The 18,550-nt window shown below is 44.6% G+C and overlaps 2 long non-coding RNA genes across 2 annotated transcripts in view; both read left to right on the top strand.

The window, feature by feature from the left end:
* The first annotated feature begins 354 nt into the window (after positions 1 to 354).
* LOC308569740 lies at positions 355 to 4,832 on the top strand. Its single transcript, XR_014000781.1, has 2 exons — positions 355 to 860; positions 2,132 to 4,832. It is a non-coding gene; the product is annotated as an uncharacterized lncRNA (long non-coding RNA).
* A 5,212-nt stretch (positions 4,833 to 10,044) lies between these two features.
* The window catches only part of LOC308569775, a 28,005-nt gene continuing 19,499 nt past the window's right edge, over positions 10,045 to 18,550 (top strand). Inside the window, exons 1-2 of the long non-coding RNA XR_014000840.1 lie at positions 10,045 to 10,902; positions 17,707 to 17,893. This is a non-coding gene — a long non-coding RNA (uncharacterized lncRNA). The remainder of the gene's footprint in view (positions 10,903 to 17,706; positions 17,894 to 18,550) is intronic.

The raw sequence follows: 18,550 nt of genomic DNA on the forward strand, positions 1-18,550 counted from the left end.
GCTTGCTTGCCAGAGTCCACTGTTCCCATTTCTGAGAGTAAAACCTTAATTTCACATTAAACACCCTAGGGGGTTATACATGGTTGCCAGGTTTAACGCTCTGTACTGAACTGCAGCCCCCAGTGAGTCCAACTCAGGGTTTGCTTAATTCATAGACGAGATCAATCAGCTGCACCATGGGCCCAGTAATGAAACTTAGGTTCAGCAATAGGAATGTAACTTTGATGGTGGTGGAAAGCTTCCAGAAAAGGTCCTGTGGTATGTTGACCCAGTTTGAATGTAGCTTGGAAGTGCTGTTTAGTGTTACATACAGTAAGCAAGGACAAACAAGCCCCGGGCTTACAAAGTCCTCCTCCCCGCCCTCTTCTCTGTATTTCTGATGTGGTTACAAGAAGATTGAAGCATCTGACCCCTGTTTAGCCATGGCATATTATGTTGTCCTCATCCAGAACTGCTTACCACTGCCCAATGTAATGAACAGCATGTCTTCAGCCTCTACACAAATATTGTTCTGGTTTTGGTCCGACTCCATGTGTCCAGGGTGACCATTGGCTTCTCCTGTGGAGGGAGGAGCATAAGAAGACTTTCCATCTCATTGGAGTCCTGCCTGAGCAACAAGGTCTATCTGAGCTCAGGGCCGACCCACACATGGAATAAGCTGAGGCAGCCGCTTCAGGCAGAAGAATCCCACAAGGCATTGTCCCCATCACCACCAGTGAAGAAGGGGTGCCAGCAGCCCAGGCAGTTTCCGGTGAGATCTTGTGCTCTCCATGAAGATCTTGCAAGAGCTCTGCAAGACGAGATATCACTGGAATTCGCCATCATTGCTGCCACTTCACAAGTGCTGCTGCACAATGCAGGTAAGGGAAGTTTTGGCGGGGGTGGCATGGCAACAGGGCAGGGTGGCACTTTCCCGTTTTGCCTCATTTGGCAAAACAGGACGTGCAGCCCTTGCCTGAGCACTAGTGAACCTTTATGTGTCTGAGCTCTACTTTGGTCTTGACACTTAGATTGTCCTGAGGTCTGCTCTCCTAAGTTGCTGTCTGATCCTGCTCTTCAGTCCTGACTCCTGGCTTGTTCTCCAGCCCTGATTGCTCTCCGATCCAGACTCCTGGTTCTCAGACCCTGGCTCCCTCTAGATATGACCCAGTCCTGACAGTCTGAAAGGACATTCTGTGGTTAATGTAAATTATGGTTCACTGAAACAAGTTAAGCTCAATGCATAATTTATAATCTTGGAAAGTTACTGCACCATGGTTTGCAGTAAGCACAGCTTGGTCTTTGGGGCGTTACAATAGACTGTGGTGAGCATTAAATAGAAAGTGGTTGTTTCCAATCTCCTCCTTATAGCATCACTAGAAAGGAATGAGGAGGATGGCACACACAAGGCTTAGCTCATTCAGGCAACACTTATTTATGGTTTAGCACTAACGTAAAGGACTCCTAGATGGTTAGGTCCAGTTGAATTAGACTATGGAGTGCAGTGTTCATCTCTGTTTCCAGGCCGATGGGGCCAGTGTTTGTCCACAGACAGCTTTCCGGGTCATGTGGCCAGCATGACGAAACCACTTCTGGCATAATGGGACACCGTGACGGAAGCCAGAGTGCACAGAAACACCATTTACCTTCCCGCCACAGTGGTACCTATTTATCTACTCATGCTGGTATGCTTTCAAACTGCTAGGTTGGCAGGAGCTGGGACAGAGCAATGGGAGCTCACCCCATCATGGGGATTTGAACTGCTGACCTTACCATTGGCAAGCCCAAGAGGCTCTGTGGTTTAGACCACAGCACCACCACATCTGTACCAAACCATTGACAGTCCTATATCTAGATCATCTATATCTATACAGTGGTACCTTGGTTTAGGAACAGATTAGTTTATGAACAACTTGGATTAAGAACACTGCAAATCCAGAAGTAGGTGTTTTGGTTTGTGAACTTTGCCTTGGAAGCAGAACATGTTGGGCTTCCTGTTGAGTGTGTTCCATTTGTAAACTGAGTCCCCCGCTGCTATGGGAAAGCACGCCTTGGTTTAAGAACACTTTGGTTTAAGAACAGACTTCCAGAACGGATTAAGTTCATAAACCAAGGTACCACTGTATATCAAATATATGTGTTTTCTTTTCAGGCTGGAATAATGAGACATTTTCTCAAGGTGATACATGCAAACATAGACATTAGTATGCCATCTGGATACCAGGCAACACCACTGCATGTTTCTTATCGTTCCTGTGCCTACAGCCTGATCCATTGAAGCACGTTCAGTCATTGAATACTGTTGGTGGAGGCTGCAAGTTTGTGCAAGAAATCATTCCATTGCAGATGGAAGCTTTCAGACCCAGAGTGGAATCTGTCCCTCTGTACCATTCACTAATGTTTCAGCAGCAAACACCTATCGTTTGTACAATGCACTATGCCCCACAATTTCACATTCTCCCAAGCAAAAGAAGGCTTTGGAATTTTGTGAATCCAAGAAGGAAGAAGGAAGAAGCAATAAACTCCTTTGATAACAGCCCAGACAATAAAGCAAGTGACTAATGTGGTTCAAACAGCATTGGCATATTGCAGCCCGCCTGATAGCTTCCTCCTGCAGCTTGCCAAAATTGGATAGGAACAGCTGATCCGAGGGTGTCTGCTACACACTCCTTTTCCGTATCAGTATGTTTTATCATATGATGACCGCAGAGCACATGCTCCCAAACAATAACAAACACTGTTTGGGCATTCTAAGGAGTCATTGTTCTTCAATCAGATGATAACTATTTGCTCTGAACGTATCAAACCCAAGTGGCCTTTGTTTTCTAGTTTGCCGGATTTCTTTTTCTTTCTTTTTTAAAGCAGAGTGACCTCTACAGAGAGACAGAACATTTGCTGCACAACAGCTAGCCAATAAATCGCTAGCTGTGGCACAATGTGACAAATTTGGACAACTTTCTTGTGACCTGCTATTACTATTATTTTTTAAAAAACCACACAGCATGACTCATGGTGATGTGGAAGGAAAGCAGAAAACAAACAGACAGGAGGGTGATAGATGCTTAATGGGGGACACCCTTAATGTATTTATTAGAAGGACTGGAGGCCTGCATGGCAAAGCTATCCACACCTAGACTGCGACTGCAATGGAACTACCCATTCTTTTTATTATTTTGTGCAGTACAGATGTGTTGGTTTCCCCTTCCACTAAAATACATCCTCAGAGCAGCTTGCAAAATAAAGTTACACCATTCTGCAAATCTCACTGCCAATATGCAATATAAACCCAGATGAAAGAATAGACAGGTCTGTGACAGAGTCACATGTGGGGCAACAGAAGGCTGCCCCAGTACAGTAGTACTATTCCACACTATTAGTGATCATGCTATGACCCAAGGATGCCATCAGACTGGCAATGAACCCTGATCCCGAGTTGTCACGATGACAGATTGTAAAGTTATTATGCGGCACATCTGGATGGGTGAGAGAGGGAATGGGCATAGTAACATGGGCAAATCCTATGCTACTCCAATTGCCTTTGGACACCCTGAAGCCAGTGGAGGCTGGTTGCTTAGGGCAAATGGTACACTGCCCCACCAACCTCATTCTGCCCTCAGCCAGTCCCTGCCTGCCTGCCTTCTTGCTTACAATCGATCAGGGGATGACTCTGCCTCTCTGCCTGCCATTGGATCTGGTTCCACCTACTAATGGGCTTGTGCCTTTCTCCCTGCCAGCACGAATGAACAACTACCTCATAAGGTTGTTGTGAGGATAAAATGGTGGGGGAGGAAAACTATATCTGCTACCTCAAGGTCCCTAGAGGAAAAGTGGGCTGGGACAGATCCACACTCCTGGTTTTTAGCATCATGGAAGGGTTAAGGAATGGTTTGATAATGTAGTTTTCATAGGCAAACTTGGCCCTTCAGATGTTTTGAGACTACAGTTCCCATCATCCCTGACCACTGGTCCTGTTAGCTAGGGATGATGGGAGTTGTATTCCCAAAACATTAGGAGAGCCGAGTTTGCCTATGCCTGATGTAGATGGACACATGACATCCTGCTTTTTACATTCATAATGTGTTAATACCTTGGCTTTTTCATTGCCTAATTTTAATTGTTTTCTGCTGCTGTATCAGTGAAAAACTGCTCATATGTCCCTATGTAGCATTTTAACCTTTTTTTTTACTGCCTTCAAGCACCGACCCCTCTCCAATGGTATTCGAGGGGTGGATAACAAAGGACATGAGGGAAGGAGGGAGGGAGGAAGAATTAAAATGTGATGCCAGAGGGTGGAGCAGAGGAACCAGCAACCAGCAGCAGGAAAAGAAACAGCATTTTGGGAAATGGTGTGGCTGAGAATTACTTACATTTGATGGAAAAAACCAATGCAAATAATAACAATAACAAGTATGCCCTGTGACATTTTAGAGCGGCATGCCTAATATTGTTCTAATAGGGGAGAATAAAGTTAAACAGGTCAATGTAGATCCAGCCTAGAAAGGTAGTAAAATAAATAAATAAGGTCCTAGTTTCAATCCCTGGGATATCCAGGTCAGACTGCGAGAGACTCCTGGTCTGAAGCCCTGGACAGCCTCTTGTCAGTTGGTGCAGACAAACACTGTGTTGGATGAACTGACGGTCTGACATGCTACAAGACTGTTTTCTATTTCTGTACAAAGAAATGGGGCAAAGGATCAGAAGAAATAAAGGACAGAGTGTGAGCAAAAAGTATGTGAAGGCCCAGTGAGCTGTAAAGTTTTTATTGTCATTAGTTTTGGAAAAATCTGCATAACTGAGTCTTGACTAACGTGGTCATCCCAGATGCAGAGCAATAAAAGATTTATAGTACCTTTTCCACCTCGCATATTCTCTGTATGCACTCGCTTGTGTTTAATGTGAAATACCTTTTAAAATACCTTCCTTCCGCCCAGGTCAAAAAGTCCTTACGAAAATAGCAGATATCCTTACACTGTTGGTTTTTTTAGCAGGACATTTTTAACTCCCCACCTCCACCTTCTAGGAAGCAGCGAGCTAGCTGGAAATATATGTATATGCACCACAAAACCTTGACTACAATAATGGGAAGAGCAGCACAACTTTGTATCTTATGATCCAAAGAAACTGATGTGGCTTAAGGGAGCATCAATAAAAGCAGATCAGAATGGGACATGAAGTTTTCTTGTGGCTGGAACTTGGCTAAGTTTCACTCAGGGTACACCCACTTAAATTAGTGGACCTAAATTCTCCAGTGGAGATAGATAGATAGATAGATAGATAGATAGATAGATAGATAGATAGATAGATAGATGATAGATAGATAGATAGATATAGATAGATAGATAGATAGATAGATAGATAGATGATAGATAGATAGATAGATAGATAGATAGATAGATAGATAGATAGATAGATAGATAGATAGATGATAGATAGATAGATAGATAGATAGATAGATTAGATTTTAGTGACTTTTTCCTACAATTTTATTTTATTATGTATACTGCTTAGGCCAGGCATAGGCAAACTCGGCCCTCCAGATGTTTTGGGACTACAACTCCCACCATCCCTAGCTAACAGGACCAGTGGTGGAGGGCCGAGTTTACCTGTGCCTCACTTAGGCAACTCTTTGCAGTTCACAAAATTTTAAAAATAAATTTATACTTTTTTATTTTTAAGGCACAGATCAACATAGAAATGAGAAATAATGGGTTTGAAGATAAGGAATTATTTTTACTCCTGTGGTCCTCAAAGTCCCTTTGGTCTATGTGAAAGGCTAGTTTGCTTCCTTAATCCTCTTGAAGTTTTAGGGTGGGGTAGCAAGGGATAAATCGGACAATGGGCCATTACCCTTACTTCAGCTTTGTTTAGATAGGAGATGATAGTGCTTCATTTGCAACTGAATTGCAGTAGTGCAGAAGTTTCCAAAGGGGAAGAACTCAAAGGTGGGTGTGAACAAAAGTAATTTCTCCATGGAAAAGGCTCAAAATGTTTGTTTGTGTGTGTGTGTGTGTGTGTGTGCGCGCGCGCGTGTGCTCGCTCTCGTAGCAATAAAATGCTATTCCGTATTGTTTTCCACATTGTGTTGTCATTACATTGAAACTCATCTGGTACTTATTAAGTAATAACAAGGAGTCAACCCTCCAAGCTCCACACAGTTTTAATATTCTAGTAGAAACAGTATGTGTTTTCTTAAAGCTGGGAGGAGTAGCCTCTTTCTACAAGGAGCACTTGAACAGGGTGTCGTTTCAAAGGCTTCCATCCAAAGGCCAAGTGATTTATATCAAAAGCATAGATCTACTACTGTGACCATCTGGAGTCTTTGTATTGGGTTCTGAGCTGGCAGAGAAGGCAACTAGCCCAACATTCAAGCCAAAGGAATTCTACTATGGCTGTTTAAACCTGTCAAGCTGATAGAAAGCAGAGAGTCAACAAGCAAGCAGCACCTAAAACAGAGACAAAGAAGGCATGGGGATTGTGAAACTTGGAGAGATCAGACTGTTGCAAAGAATTAGTGTGCATAAATGACATTTCTGAGGGATTTTTTCCTCCTCTACCAATGTTTGAATACTTCAGTGACAGGCACTAGAAAAATACCATAAATAGTTCAGGTGAGAAGATTAGATAGACAAGTGGGGTATGCTGATGTTTTGACACCGGAGACAAAGGACGCAATTCCTGTAGAAGACAAGTCTCGCTTGTGGGAGCCAGGTCCAGCTCTTGTGTTTGTCTCCATAAGTGTGTGGATGAGAAATTCTCGAAGGGTTTGACCCAGCTGAGTAAGTGCAGCCAATACTTTGATGCACAGTAAGGTAAAGGGAACCCTGACCATTAGGTCCAGTCGTGGCCGACTGGGGTTGCAGTGCTCATCTTGCTTTATTGGCCAAGGGAGCCGGCGTACAGCTTCCAGGTCATGCGGCCAGCATGACTAAGCCGCTTCTGGTGAACCAGAGCAGCGCACGGAAACGCCATTTACCTTCCCGCTGGAGCGGTACCTATTTATCTACTTGCACTTTGATGTGCTTTCGAACTGCTAGGTTGGCAGGAGCAGGGACCGAGCAACGGGAGCTCCCCCGTCGTGGGGATTCAAACAGCCGACCTTCTGATCGGCAAGTCCTAGGCTCTGTGGTTTAACCCACAGCGCCACCCGCGTCCCTATATATGCAAGCAAATCAAAGAGATGGAGGGAACTCAAAGGACATCCAGACCAACTCGCTGCTGATATAAGAAATGCACCATGACAACATCCCTGCTAGGTGGCCAACTGCCTCTGCAAATAAAATTAAGCAGCATCAGCATCATGCCTCCGCTTAAAAGCATCTAAGAAAAGGCAGTCTACTTCCTTCTGAGGCAGCCTGTTACACTGCTGAACAGCTTGTACTGTTATTCCTAATGTTATTCCTAATGTTAAGTCAAAGTCCCATTTCTTGTTATTTGAACCCATTGGCTCAGATCCTACCCTGTGGAGCAACAGAGAACTTTCCTGCGTCATCTTTGCAACAGCCCTTTGGCTAATGCAATAATAACAATGGATCATTCAGCAATTAGGTCACTATTTACCTGAAGTGACTGATAAACATAATTGGAAATCAGGTTCTTTATGAAGGATGAGATCACCAGCATACTTTTCAGCTGGTCCTTAGAGCTTACACATTGCCCAATTGCTCCCCCCCCCGGGGGGGGGGAGTCAGTTTCCAACCTTGATGAGGCTTCATGTCACAGCAAATAAAGAAGTCTGAGAAAGAGAGAGAGCTCCCATTGGTGTTTATTGGAGAGAGAAAGGGATTAAAGACCTCTCTGCATGTTTCACAAGTACATACAGGAGTAAACTATGGGGAGTTCAAAATGGGAAAACTTTTCAGATTTCAGCAGGGGACATGCAAAGAGATTTTAGCAGATGAGGCAAATTCTGCAAGTATCCCACCAGGAACCATCACAGAAGAAGCACACTCACCTCCCAGACAATTTGCTGCCTGAGATGAAACAGCAAATGGTGTGTTGTTGCCCCACATCCTCCCATCAAGGTGCTTAGTATTCAAAGCTGAGCAAGGTATTGTTGGCAGATGAGGCAGAAAATCCCACAAATGCCTCTCCCCTTGGAGACACCCAAAATCAGCTGTCAGAGGTGGCCACCTCACTCTTCCTAAAACCGGTTTTGCTGTGAAAGGAAATTGCCTTTTATCAGATGACTCCTGCAATAGTTTTTCATTGTAGCCAAATTATAATTTTCCATCTAAAATTAGGTTTCTAATCTGCTAGCCCAAAGGTGGAATTATGTCGTGAGGTTTCCTCCTGGTAACAACTTGGTCTCTGAGCCCCTGCCCCCTCATAGTGCCTCCTTGGTCATGAGATGGTAAGAGCAGTTAGCAGTTACCTTGAGAACTACATAGAGCACGGGTGCCCAAACTTTTTCCAAAGAGGGTCAGATTATATGCAGTGAACATGCATGAGGGCCGACCAAAGTTCTTGAGCTTTTCTTAGGATTTAAGTTGTTGAGCTTTTTTGACAATTGAAGTTATTGAGCTTTTTTTAGGATTTTTACCTCAGGACATGTACTACCACGGAGGCCAGATTAAATTGACCAGCAGGTCAGAATAGGCCCCATAAACGGACTTTGGATGTGTCTGACAGAGAGCAATTGGGAAGAATCCCTCTCTTTCTCATCTCCTCCTTCACTCTTGATGAATTTCAAGGCTCAGACTAATTCTGCTGGATCCAACAGGGGAAAGTGTGGGAAAGCAAAGTGGGGAGTGAAATTAAGTCTTCACAGCTTTATCATACCTAATCTTACTTGATTGCTTTAGGAACCTGAAATATTTTCTGTATAATTGTAATACATACAATTGCACCATTTGGAAACATTTAGGGTACAATACTAAAGAAACTTATCTGGAAACAAGCCCCATTGAACACAATGGGACTCACTTCCAAATAATTGTGCAAGTCCCACTGAACATACTTCTAAGGAGATATGTAAAAGATTGTACTGTAAAGCATCAATGTATCTATGTATCATTAGTCACAAGTATACCAAAAGTTAAATAAGGATGTTTGACTCCCAGTACATTTCCGAGCACAATTCAGAGTGTTGGTGCTGATCTTTAAAGTCCTAAATGGCCTCGGTCCAGTATACCTGAAGGAGCATCTCCACCCCCATTGTTCTGCCCGCACACTGAGCTCCAGTGCCAAGGGCCTTCTAGCGGTTCCCTCACTGCAAGAAGCCAAGTTACAGGGAACCAGGCAGAGGGCCTTCTCGGTAGTGGCACCCGCCCTGTGGAACGCCCTCCCACTAGATGTCAAAGAGAAAAATAACTACCAGACTTTTAGAAGACATCTGAAGGCAGCCCTGTTTAGGGAAGCTTTTAATGTTTAATAGATTATTGTAGTTTAATATTCTGTTGGAAACCGCACAGAGTGGCTGGGAAAACCCAGCCAGATCGGCGGGGTATAAATAATAAATTATATTATTATTTTTCAACTTGAAAAAATGGAAGCAAAAATGGGGTGGGAGGGACTGAGAACAGAAACCACAGACACTTGTTTGCAAATGGAAACACTTATTATTTGAGTTTAGAAACATTATACAAATGTCAGCATTTTCACAAATAAATTCATATATCTAGGTGGGGGGAGTCATCAAATAACCTTGGCTATAATGCAATTAACAAAATCTGGATATTCAATTGCACTTTATGATAAGAGATTAAGATTGTTTTGTCATTTGACATGGTACCATAGAAACTGGCTGTTGATAGGCAAAATTAGCCATTTGCATTTATTTACCCAGCTGGATTCCGGTAAATGACACATTCCTGGAAATAATAGCATTATTACAATAATAAGTAACTAATGAATTCATAGGCCTTCATTTGGAGTGAAGGGGAAGGAAAGTGATCTCTTTATTGAACTGAAATATTTCAAGTCCTGACCCAGCTGCCTTGAGACAACAATGTGGAGGTTACTCTCTGTTGCCATTTTTACTGTAGGAACAGAGAACCATAGAAAGTCAGATCACGGTCCTACCTAGCTCAGTATTGTTCACTCTGATTGGCAGAAACTCTCCCTGGAGACGCTGGAGGTGAACCTGGGACCTTCTCCATGAAAATCAGGTGCTCTGCTGCTAAGCCACGGCCCTTCAGCACCTCCTTTGCTTTGCCATATCCAGCTGCGCCTTTAGGGCTAACTTTGCCATTTCCAACACTGCTTGATGGCTCAGTGCTGCTCAGCAACCCTTCAAAACTTCAGCCTTGGAAAAATAAGAAGGCTGATTATCTGTCTTGATGAGGGGGTGGAAATAGAGGCTGCCGTTTTGAATAGGAAGTCCATTAAGGTCAAATAATAAGGCTTGTCTCCTAATTAAATCAGGCCTGCGTAGGAGGCCATTTGTTAAAGGCCGTAAACTACTTGCAACCTCACTGGACCTGCCTTAATGGTAAATGAAGAAAATGAATGATAAATCTAACTGAAAAAGAAAGACAAGATCAGTGTTGCCCTCCCTCAATTACATTAGTTCCTTGAGGAACATTTTTTTTTAACCCACTCAGGAAAGAACATGCATTTACTCCTAATGTTTTGTTTCCTCCTTCCTCCTAATCTGAGATATTTGAGAGGCTTCCTAGGCAGCCCAGCATTTTGTTTTGAAACGCTTCTCTTTGCTTACATAAGAAGAACCTGCCGGATCAGGCCATGGCCCTTCTAGTCCAGCATCCTGTCCTCATAGCGGTCAACCAGTTGCCCCAATGGGAAGACTGAAAGCAGGATTCAAGCAGAACAGCCCTTTCCCCTCCTTCAGTTTCCAGCAACTGGTATACAGAAGCATTGCTGCCTCCAGCTGTGGAGGTAGGGAATAGCCATCACTATTAGAGAGGGAGAAGAGCAACTGTTTTGAATGCAGAGGGTCCCAATTTCAATCCCTGGTATCTCCAGGTAGGTGTGCTGGGCCCAGGGGTAACCCGAGCAATGTGGTTCAGGTCTGGTCCTGAATCCAAGGGTTCTGTGAGGAGTCAGTTTGCCAGGGCCAAGGCAGATAATAATAATAATAATAATAATAATAATAATAATAATAATAATAATAATAATAATTTATTATTTATACCCCGCCCATCTGGCTGGGCTTCCCCAGCCACTCTGGGCGGCTTACAAAAGAATGTTAAAAGACTATAATACATCAAACATTAAAAGCTTCCCGAAACAGGGCTGCCTTCAGATGTCTTCTAAAAGCCTGGTAGTTGTTGTTCTCTTTGACATCTGGTGGGAGGGTGTTCCACAGGGAAGGTGCCACTACCGAGAAGGCCCTCTGCCTGGTTCCCTGTAACTTGGCTTCTCGCAGTGAGGGAACCGCCAGAAGGCCCTCGGTGCTGGACCTCAGTGTCCAGGTAGAACGATGGAGGTGGAGACGCTCCTTCAGGTATACTGGACCAAGGCCGTTTAGGGCTTTAAAGGTCAGCACGAACACTTTGAATTGTGCTCGGAAACGTACTGGGAGCCAATGTAGGTCTTTCAAGACCGGTGTTATATGGTCTCTGCGGCCGCTCCCAGTCACCAGTCTAGCTGCCGCGTTCTGGATTAGTTGTAGTTTCCGGGTCACCTTCAAAGGTAGCATTGCAGTAATCCAAGCGGGAGATAACCAGAGCATGCACCACTCTGGCAAACAGCAATGTTGTTCCCGCAACCTGGGGCGAGGTCGACAGCCTTTTATATTTGTCGGGGTAACAGCCGGTCCTGATCCCCCAGTGACTCACCTCCCTGTCTCGCCCAAAGGCAAGCACTCCTCCTGCAAGTACTCAGGTCTCTCCTTCTCTCAGACCTTAGTCTCTGCAGCTCGGGAGATGTTGGTGGGTTACTAGACCCAGAGGCTGCCTCAGCCTCTCCTGACCCAACTGGTAGTGGAGCAGCTGTAAGTGATGGCCCAGCTGAAGGCAACGAGGTAATTCCCGCATCTGGAGCCAGGGCAGGCTCAGGCCCCTGACTCAGCCCAGCTGGTGCTTGTTGCAGGGGAACCTGTGCAGACTGGGGCTCTTCAGAATCAGGCCCCAGACTTGGTTCAGATGCTCCCTGAGGCAAAGTGCGGACTGAGACCCCTCTAGTTCCGAGTCCGAGTCCCAGGTTATCACAGTAGGGCTGAGAAAGGCCTGAAACCCCAAAAAAACAACCCACATCAGTGTACTGTGCTATATGTACCAATGGTCTGGTGTGGTATAAGGCAACTTCCTGTTTCCATGTAGTCCTGGTTGCTTCTGAGTAGCGTTGCTGGTCTTGAAAAGCTCTGTCTTTCCCCTGAGGGCTTTGGCCAAACATAACAGGGTGCCCGAAAAAAAAACAGGAAGACGGATTGATTTCAGCAACATCCCTCTCGTTTGTGTTATTCAATGTTGTGCAATTGATTTCAGCAATAAAATCGACAGTGCCACGTTTCAGCTCATTTCCAATCCAATTGGGTTTCTTCTGGGGCATGAGCCAGAGCTTTACATAGCGTCAAGGAAAGCCAGTGCTCCCTTATCTTACAGCCCCAACACTCAGAGGTCTTCTCTGTTGACCTGCAGTGCTCTTAGAGAAGTCAACCAACAGGTCCCTTCTTCCTAGGCATTCTAAATATATATATGCTGAATGGCAGAAAGCCAGAGTTATGAAAGAAAGAAGTGCACCTAATTGCAAGGTTACAAAGTGTCATCAAGCTCATGTAATGTTCAAGCGGCTGCCAGCTTCCTGGTGCCTGTCAATTGTCTACATTGAATCTCATATGCTGAGGTGAGCAGTGGAGTGGCCTGGGGTTTCAGGGGTGACGCTTCTATTTAATAAAGGAAATGTTTGTACCATGCAGAAGGAGAAAATGCAGTAGCAGCACAAAGCACCCTCCATGAGTTAAATGGCAACTGGAGGATAAGGCTAGCAGTAGCTACTAGCCAAGATGACCATGTTCTGCCTCCAATGTCAGTTCCTGGGACATGTGCTGTTGAACTCAAGTCCTCCTAGTGGACTTCCCAGAGCCAATCAGTTGACCACTGTCAGAACAGGATACTGGACCAGATAGGCCTTTGGCATGGTCCTCTTCTTATGTTCTTATGAGCCATAAGAGATGCTATGTACAAAGTGATGGGTGGTGTCAGGTTCAATGAATTCCAGTCCCCCCCCCCCCCAAGGCAGACAGCCAAGGAGGTAGACAAGGAAGCTCTTACCAAGTCTATATTCAATATTCACAGTGAGAGGAATCTATACACTGCATCTTAGCTTAACAGCATTGCTCCAACTGAGCTCCTCCCCCTTCCCTTCCTAGCAACAGCACTTCCCCTTATGGTGGCCGCCAGGGGCTAATTGTCTCTGAGTTATTTGCTCTTCCACTTTCAATGCATGCCGGGTTCTGGAAGAAGGGGGCCTAGAAATGCTCTCCAGTGATAATGTGTCAGCTGGCTGCTCTGTCTCTGTCCCCGCCTTCACTTCTCCCAACTCTTCTGTTCGCCTGTCTCTGAGCTGTGACCTTCCTCAAACCACTGCTGTAATCCAATACTGCCTTCCTCTTCTCTAGAAGGTTCAGGAGGAGGGAGGCAGTCTCCACCATTCCTCCTCAGTCTCGTCCCCCTCAGTCCAGTCCCTGACAGATGGGGGGAACTAGGCCTAAAGCATATACATGCTTCAGGACTCCAACATGGTTAGGGCATGGTCACCAGTATTCCTTCTTTGCAACAGGTATGGTGGTCAGTGGCCATAGAAAACAGGGCTCCTGCACCTTTAACAGTTGTGTAGAAGAAGGTATTTCAGCAGATGTAGCTGTACGTGCAAACTACATTTGCTGAAATCAGGGTGGCCCCTTTGCAATGCTAGAAAAAAGATGAGATGGGTTTACATAGAATCTGTATATGCTATTATATGTATAAATACATCCAAAGTTAGAAAATATTACTTTAAAATAAATAGCAATGCAATGCATTTTTACCAGTGTGGAAGACCAGGTGATCTGTGTGTCTGCCAAGTCCACTTCTGCAGGTTCTGCTAACTATTGATGAATAAGCAAGACCCGTGCCTTTCCTTCTTACAGCTCTTTACATTTAAACTGAGCTTGGGCCAGACAGCCTTTCAAATAGAGGATTCCTTCAAACAGATGATTGTCCCTTGTGAAGTCAGATACACAGCAGCTCCAGCTTAATTGCCCTCTTCTGCATAACTGTTGGAGGCACAGGAGCCCTGTCTCCTCTGGCAACTGGATGTCACCAGGCAAGCAAGGCAAGATCCAGCAGTGCTTGAGGTTACTTGTGGCCTGGGCCAATGTAAGATCCAGCTCTGCAAGTCTAGCAGGTTCTGGTGGTGAGATAGCAGTGAACGGCAAATGTCATTCATAAAATGGATTACGAGGCAAGCTGTGACCAGAGTATGCCACCCAAAACAGGAAGACTGCAACAGCTATAAAGCTGTTATACTATGCGTATATTTATTTGAAAGTCCCATTGAAGTCAGTGTGACCTTCTTAAAATCATATAAGCTTTGGGGATGTGTCAGCCCAATACATTTTGCTGCCTGAATTAGAGCTTGAATGATGTGCCAGTTCCCATCTCCATCTACCTGCTCTTCATGATGAACCAGATTGTTTCACCCTGCTGCATGACTTGGCCAGCCCTAGATTGGGTTGCAAGCGATCTACATCTTCAACTCCATATTGAACTGTTTGTATAATTAAAATAAAGTACCTAGATAACAGACAACCCCATGATTATCCTGGGATCTCAGTAAGCCTCTTGACAGCAGTGGATCACCTGGTGTGGCTGAATCATAGCAATAGCCTTCTCTCAGCAGCATCACTGCTACTTGCTTGGAGACAGTGGTGAGATCAGGGCTTCACTCGTGCATCAGAGGAGCCAAACCAGCCTTCTACTGGTACACCCATATGGCCTCAACCTCCCTGCCATCGTACCCCTTTCTGTTGCCAGGAGTCGCTGCTGTCAGGAGATTATAGCTCTGCTCTGCTCCATTGTATGAACCAATTCTGCCTCTTGATGATGACCTAGTTAACTTGATGCAGTGGTGTACTGAGTGGTTTGGCTTTGCAAAATAATAAAAAAGTGACAATTGTGAAAGGCAAGCTTTGCCAGCCAACCTGGTGTTATCCAGATGTCCAACACCACAACTCCAGATGTTTGGAACGTGAAGTCCTCCAGATGTTTAGGACCACAACTTCCATCAGTCCCAGCCAACACTGCAAGGGCTGTTGGGAGTTGTCCTCCCAAAACTCTGGAGGGCCCCACGTTGGTGAAGTCTGATGTACAGTGAGACTTCTTTTAAAAAAGAAGAAGCCTATAATCCTTTTGTAAGTATGCACAATGTTGCGTTGGGAGGAGGAAGTTTCTGTTTTGCTAAATGAGAAAAAATACTTTTTGATTTCTGGAAACCAGCAGAGTGAGAGTGCTCAATTTCTTTCATCATCCTGGCTTCGTGTGCTCTCTCCACATCTGTCTCTGTAAGCATCCCATTTCAGTGTAAGAACTCTCTCAGCTCCCTCCCTGGGTTCCTGCTTAAGCCGCCTGTCCATATATAGGCAATTTTGGACTCTCTGCTTAACGCTTGCATACAAATACCTCCTTGCCATCCTCCAGCAAACGTGTTCCATCATGATCTTCCCCAAATCTCGGTGAGAAAGCAACACAGTGCCAAGGTGCATGTACATGCAAGAAAGGAATGTAATAAATTACAAAGTTCCGAGGGGGGGGTAGAGGAAGAACTAAAGAAGAAAAGAAAAGGGCAATGTGTTCACCCCCCCCCATAGGAGTACACAGATTGCCAAAGGGCAAAATCTTTCAAAACCAACTGTGTGCTTTGCAGTGTGTGCTTTACAATCAGTGCCATGACATGGGAAAATGAGTAACATGCTTTCTTGGTCATTAAAGAGACTGCCGTGAAACGCTGTGAACTGGCATTGAGGTCTAACTCTCATTAACACATACTTCGCTCTGTTGAGAAGCAAAGGCGATTGCAGTTATTGTGGTGCTGACCTTTCACCTCCCTGGTCTGCACAGTTAAAAGCTCCCCAGGCCTGGAATTCTATCACTCCAAAATCATAATTAGGACTGTTAGTCATTGCAAAGGGGTTCTAAGATTTGTACTACCAATCAGCTGTATGGCTTGAGCGCTGTGTAATAGGCAAGAGGAGGAAAAGAAGAGAGAAAGCAATCAGGATTTATTTTCATTTTGATCAAGCCTGCCCAACATGGTACTAAGCCATTGATGGTGTCCAAAGGACCCTTAGTAAACCACTTGCTCATTATGCTTGGCCAGAATGGGATGATACAATCTGAAGGCACATGAAGGCACCATCTGTAAACTAGACTGAGCTTGGCGGGGTCCCATGGATTACATGGTAGCAGAAATGCAGCCTGGGTAGCTCAGTTGGTTAGAACCTGCTGCTGACAATGCCAAGGTTGCAGGTTCGATTCCCATATGGGACAGCTGCATTGCAGGGGTTGGACTAGATGTTCCTCAGGGTCCCTTCCAACTCTACGATTCTACTTAAACAGAAGGGGAAACCCACATGTATTGTCAAGCACCTGGGAAGCTTCAATACAGGTGGTGGACCATGATGGCTTGATGAATCGTAAGTAGGGATGGGTGAATCTGCCAGCGTTCATTTCTAATTGTTCCAGTCGTACGTTCAGTCTATCCTATTTCCACAACAGTCTGCATGGGAGCGCGGTGACCTCTTGCCTCTGTGGACCACCGCCTCTCAGTCAGCACCTGGGAATTTTCAGTCTTACCTCTTGCCATAGGAGGCTCAATCCCGCATCAGAGAAGTCTCAAAGATGTGATTTGCTCACATTTACTCATAGCATAGTAATTACACATTACAACTCCATTGACTGGATGGAGGATGTTGCTTGCATAATGTAGTTCTCATTGCATTCCAATTATTTTGTGCAACATGACATTTATCTGTGTGGTAAATCTCTCTGATCCTCCTAGCCCATATTTTAAGCAGCTGGCAAAGAAGATATTACATGCCATTCTTGTACATTAGTTAACATCCCAAGATCTATTGAATCCATCGGGGCGATTCTGTGCCTGCCTAGCTATCTGATCATGCTGGGCAGTATGGGGAGGGATATGGAAAGATTTCCCCCTTCCCACAGCTCAAACCTGGGCATCTACTTCAGCTAGGTGTAAGGATTGCAAAGCAATCTTGAGCAATAATTCTGCATCATACACTTTCTAACATTTAATCAAAGAGATTACTCATTGGGCTTTCCACCACATGCATAAAATACAATTTCGCTCTTACACAAATATATTTTTAATATATATTAACTCTCATATTAGTAATGACATTGTAAATAAGTGGTGTATGCAGTGGGTGGGTGTGGGCCGTAGCTGAAGTGGCGGAGTACATGATTTGCATGCAAAAATTCCCTGGTGCAATCTCTGGCCTCCCCCCAGAGGGCTGAGAACGAGTCGTTGCTACCAATTGTAGATGATGCTATGCAAAAATGGACCAATGGTCTGACTCATTCTAAGGGAACTTGTTCAGTTCCTACAGTGAGCATACATGCGTAGGTGTCAGTCTTAAAGCTGTGCCACACAGACGCTTATGCCAGCACTCACTTCCAATGTGTTATCTATCTATCTATCTATTTATTTGAGCAACTTACATGGCATTTAACTACAATAGCCTCAAAGATAAAGCGCAAGAATGATAAATCAGTTAAAACTATAAAATCAATTAAAATTGATATTATTATTTTTTTTAAAAAAAAGGTTTTCAGGAGTTGTCAGACGTTCAGCAGGGATGGGGCCTGTCTGCCCACAACTGGAAGGCAGTTCTGTAAAACTGGAGCCCATAATACTAGATGCATGGCTCCTGCTGGATACAAGCATCTGCACTATGGGGGGCCACAAACAGTGACTCCTCTAAAGACCACAGTGACCGGGCAAGGTTTAAATAGTACTTGACATTATTTGATTCAGAATGTTTAATTGGCTTTTAATTTGGAATGTATAATTTGATTTATTATTTGGGTTATGATTTATGATTTGATATGAATTGATATGTTATTAACTGGACCATTATTAATGGGTAATTAATTTTAAAAATATTTTTTTAAAAAAAAATGGTACTTGGGGTATCCTGGGCCAAATTGTTCAGGGTCTTGAAAATTAATACAAGAACCTTGAAAAGTATAACATTTATTGCAACAAACGACCACACACACCACAGCCACCAACATTCATATACAGTGGTACCTCGGGTTAAGTACTTAATTCGTTCTGGAGGTCTGTTCTTAACCTGAAACTGTTCTTGACCTGAAGCACCACTTTAGCTAATGGGGCCTCCTGCTGCCGCTGCACCGCTGCTGCACGATTTCTGTTCTCATCCTGAAGCAAAGTTCTTAACCTGAGGTACTATTTCTGGGTTAGTGGAGTCTGTAACCTGAAGCGTATGTAACCTGTAAAGGTAAAGGTAAAGGTACCCCTGCCCGTACGGGCCAGTCGTGTCCGACTCTAGGGTTGCATGCTCATCTCGCTCAAGAGGCCGTGAGCAGGTGCCGTCCAAAGACACTTCCGGGTCACATGGCCAGCGTGACGAAGCTGCAGCTGGTGA

The sequence above is a fragment of the Podarcis bocagei genome, assembly GCF_964188305.1.
Source record: "Podarcis bocagei genome assembly, chromosome: 12".
In the NCBI taxonomy this organism is placed as follows: Eukaryota; Metazoa; Chordata; class Lepidosauria; order Squamata; family Lacertidae; genus Podarcis; species Podarcis bocagei.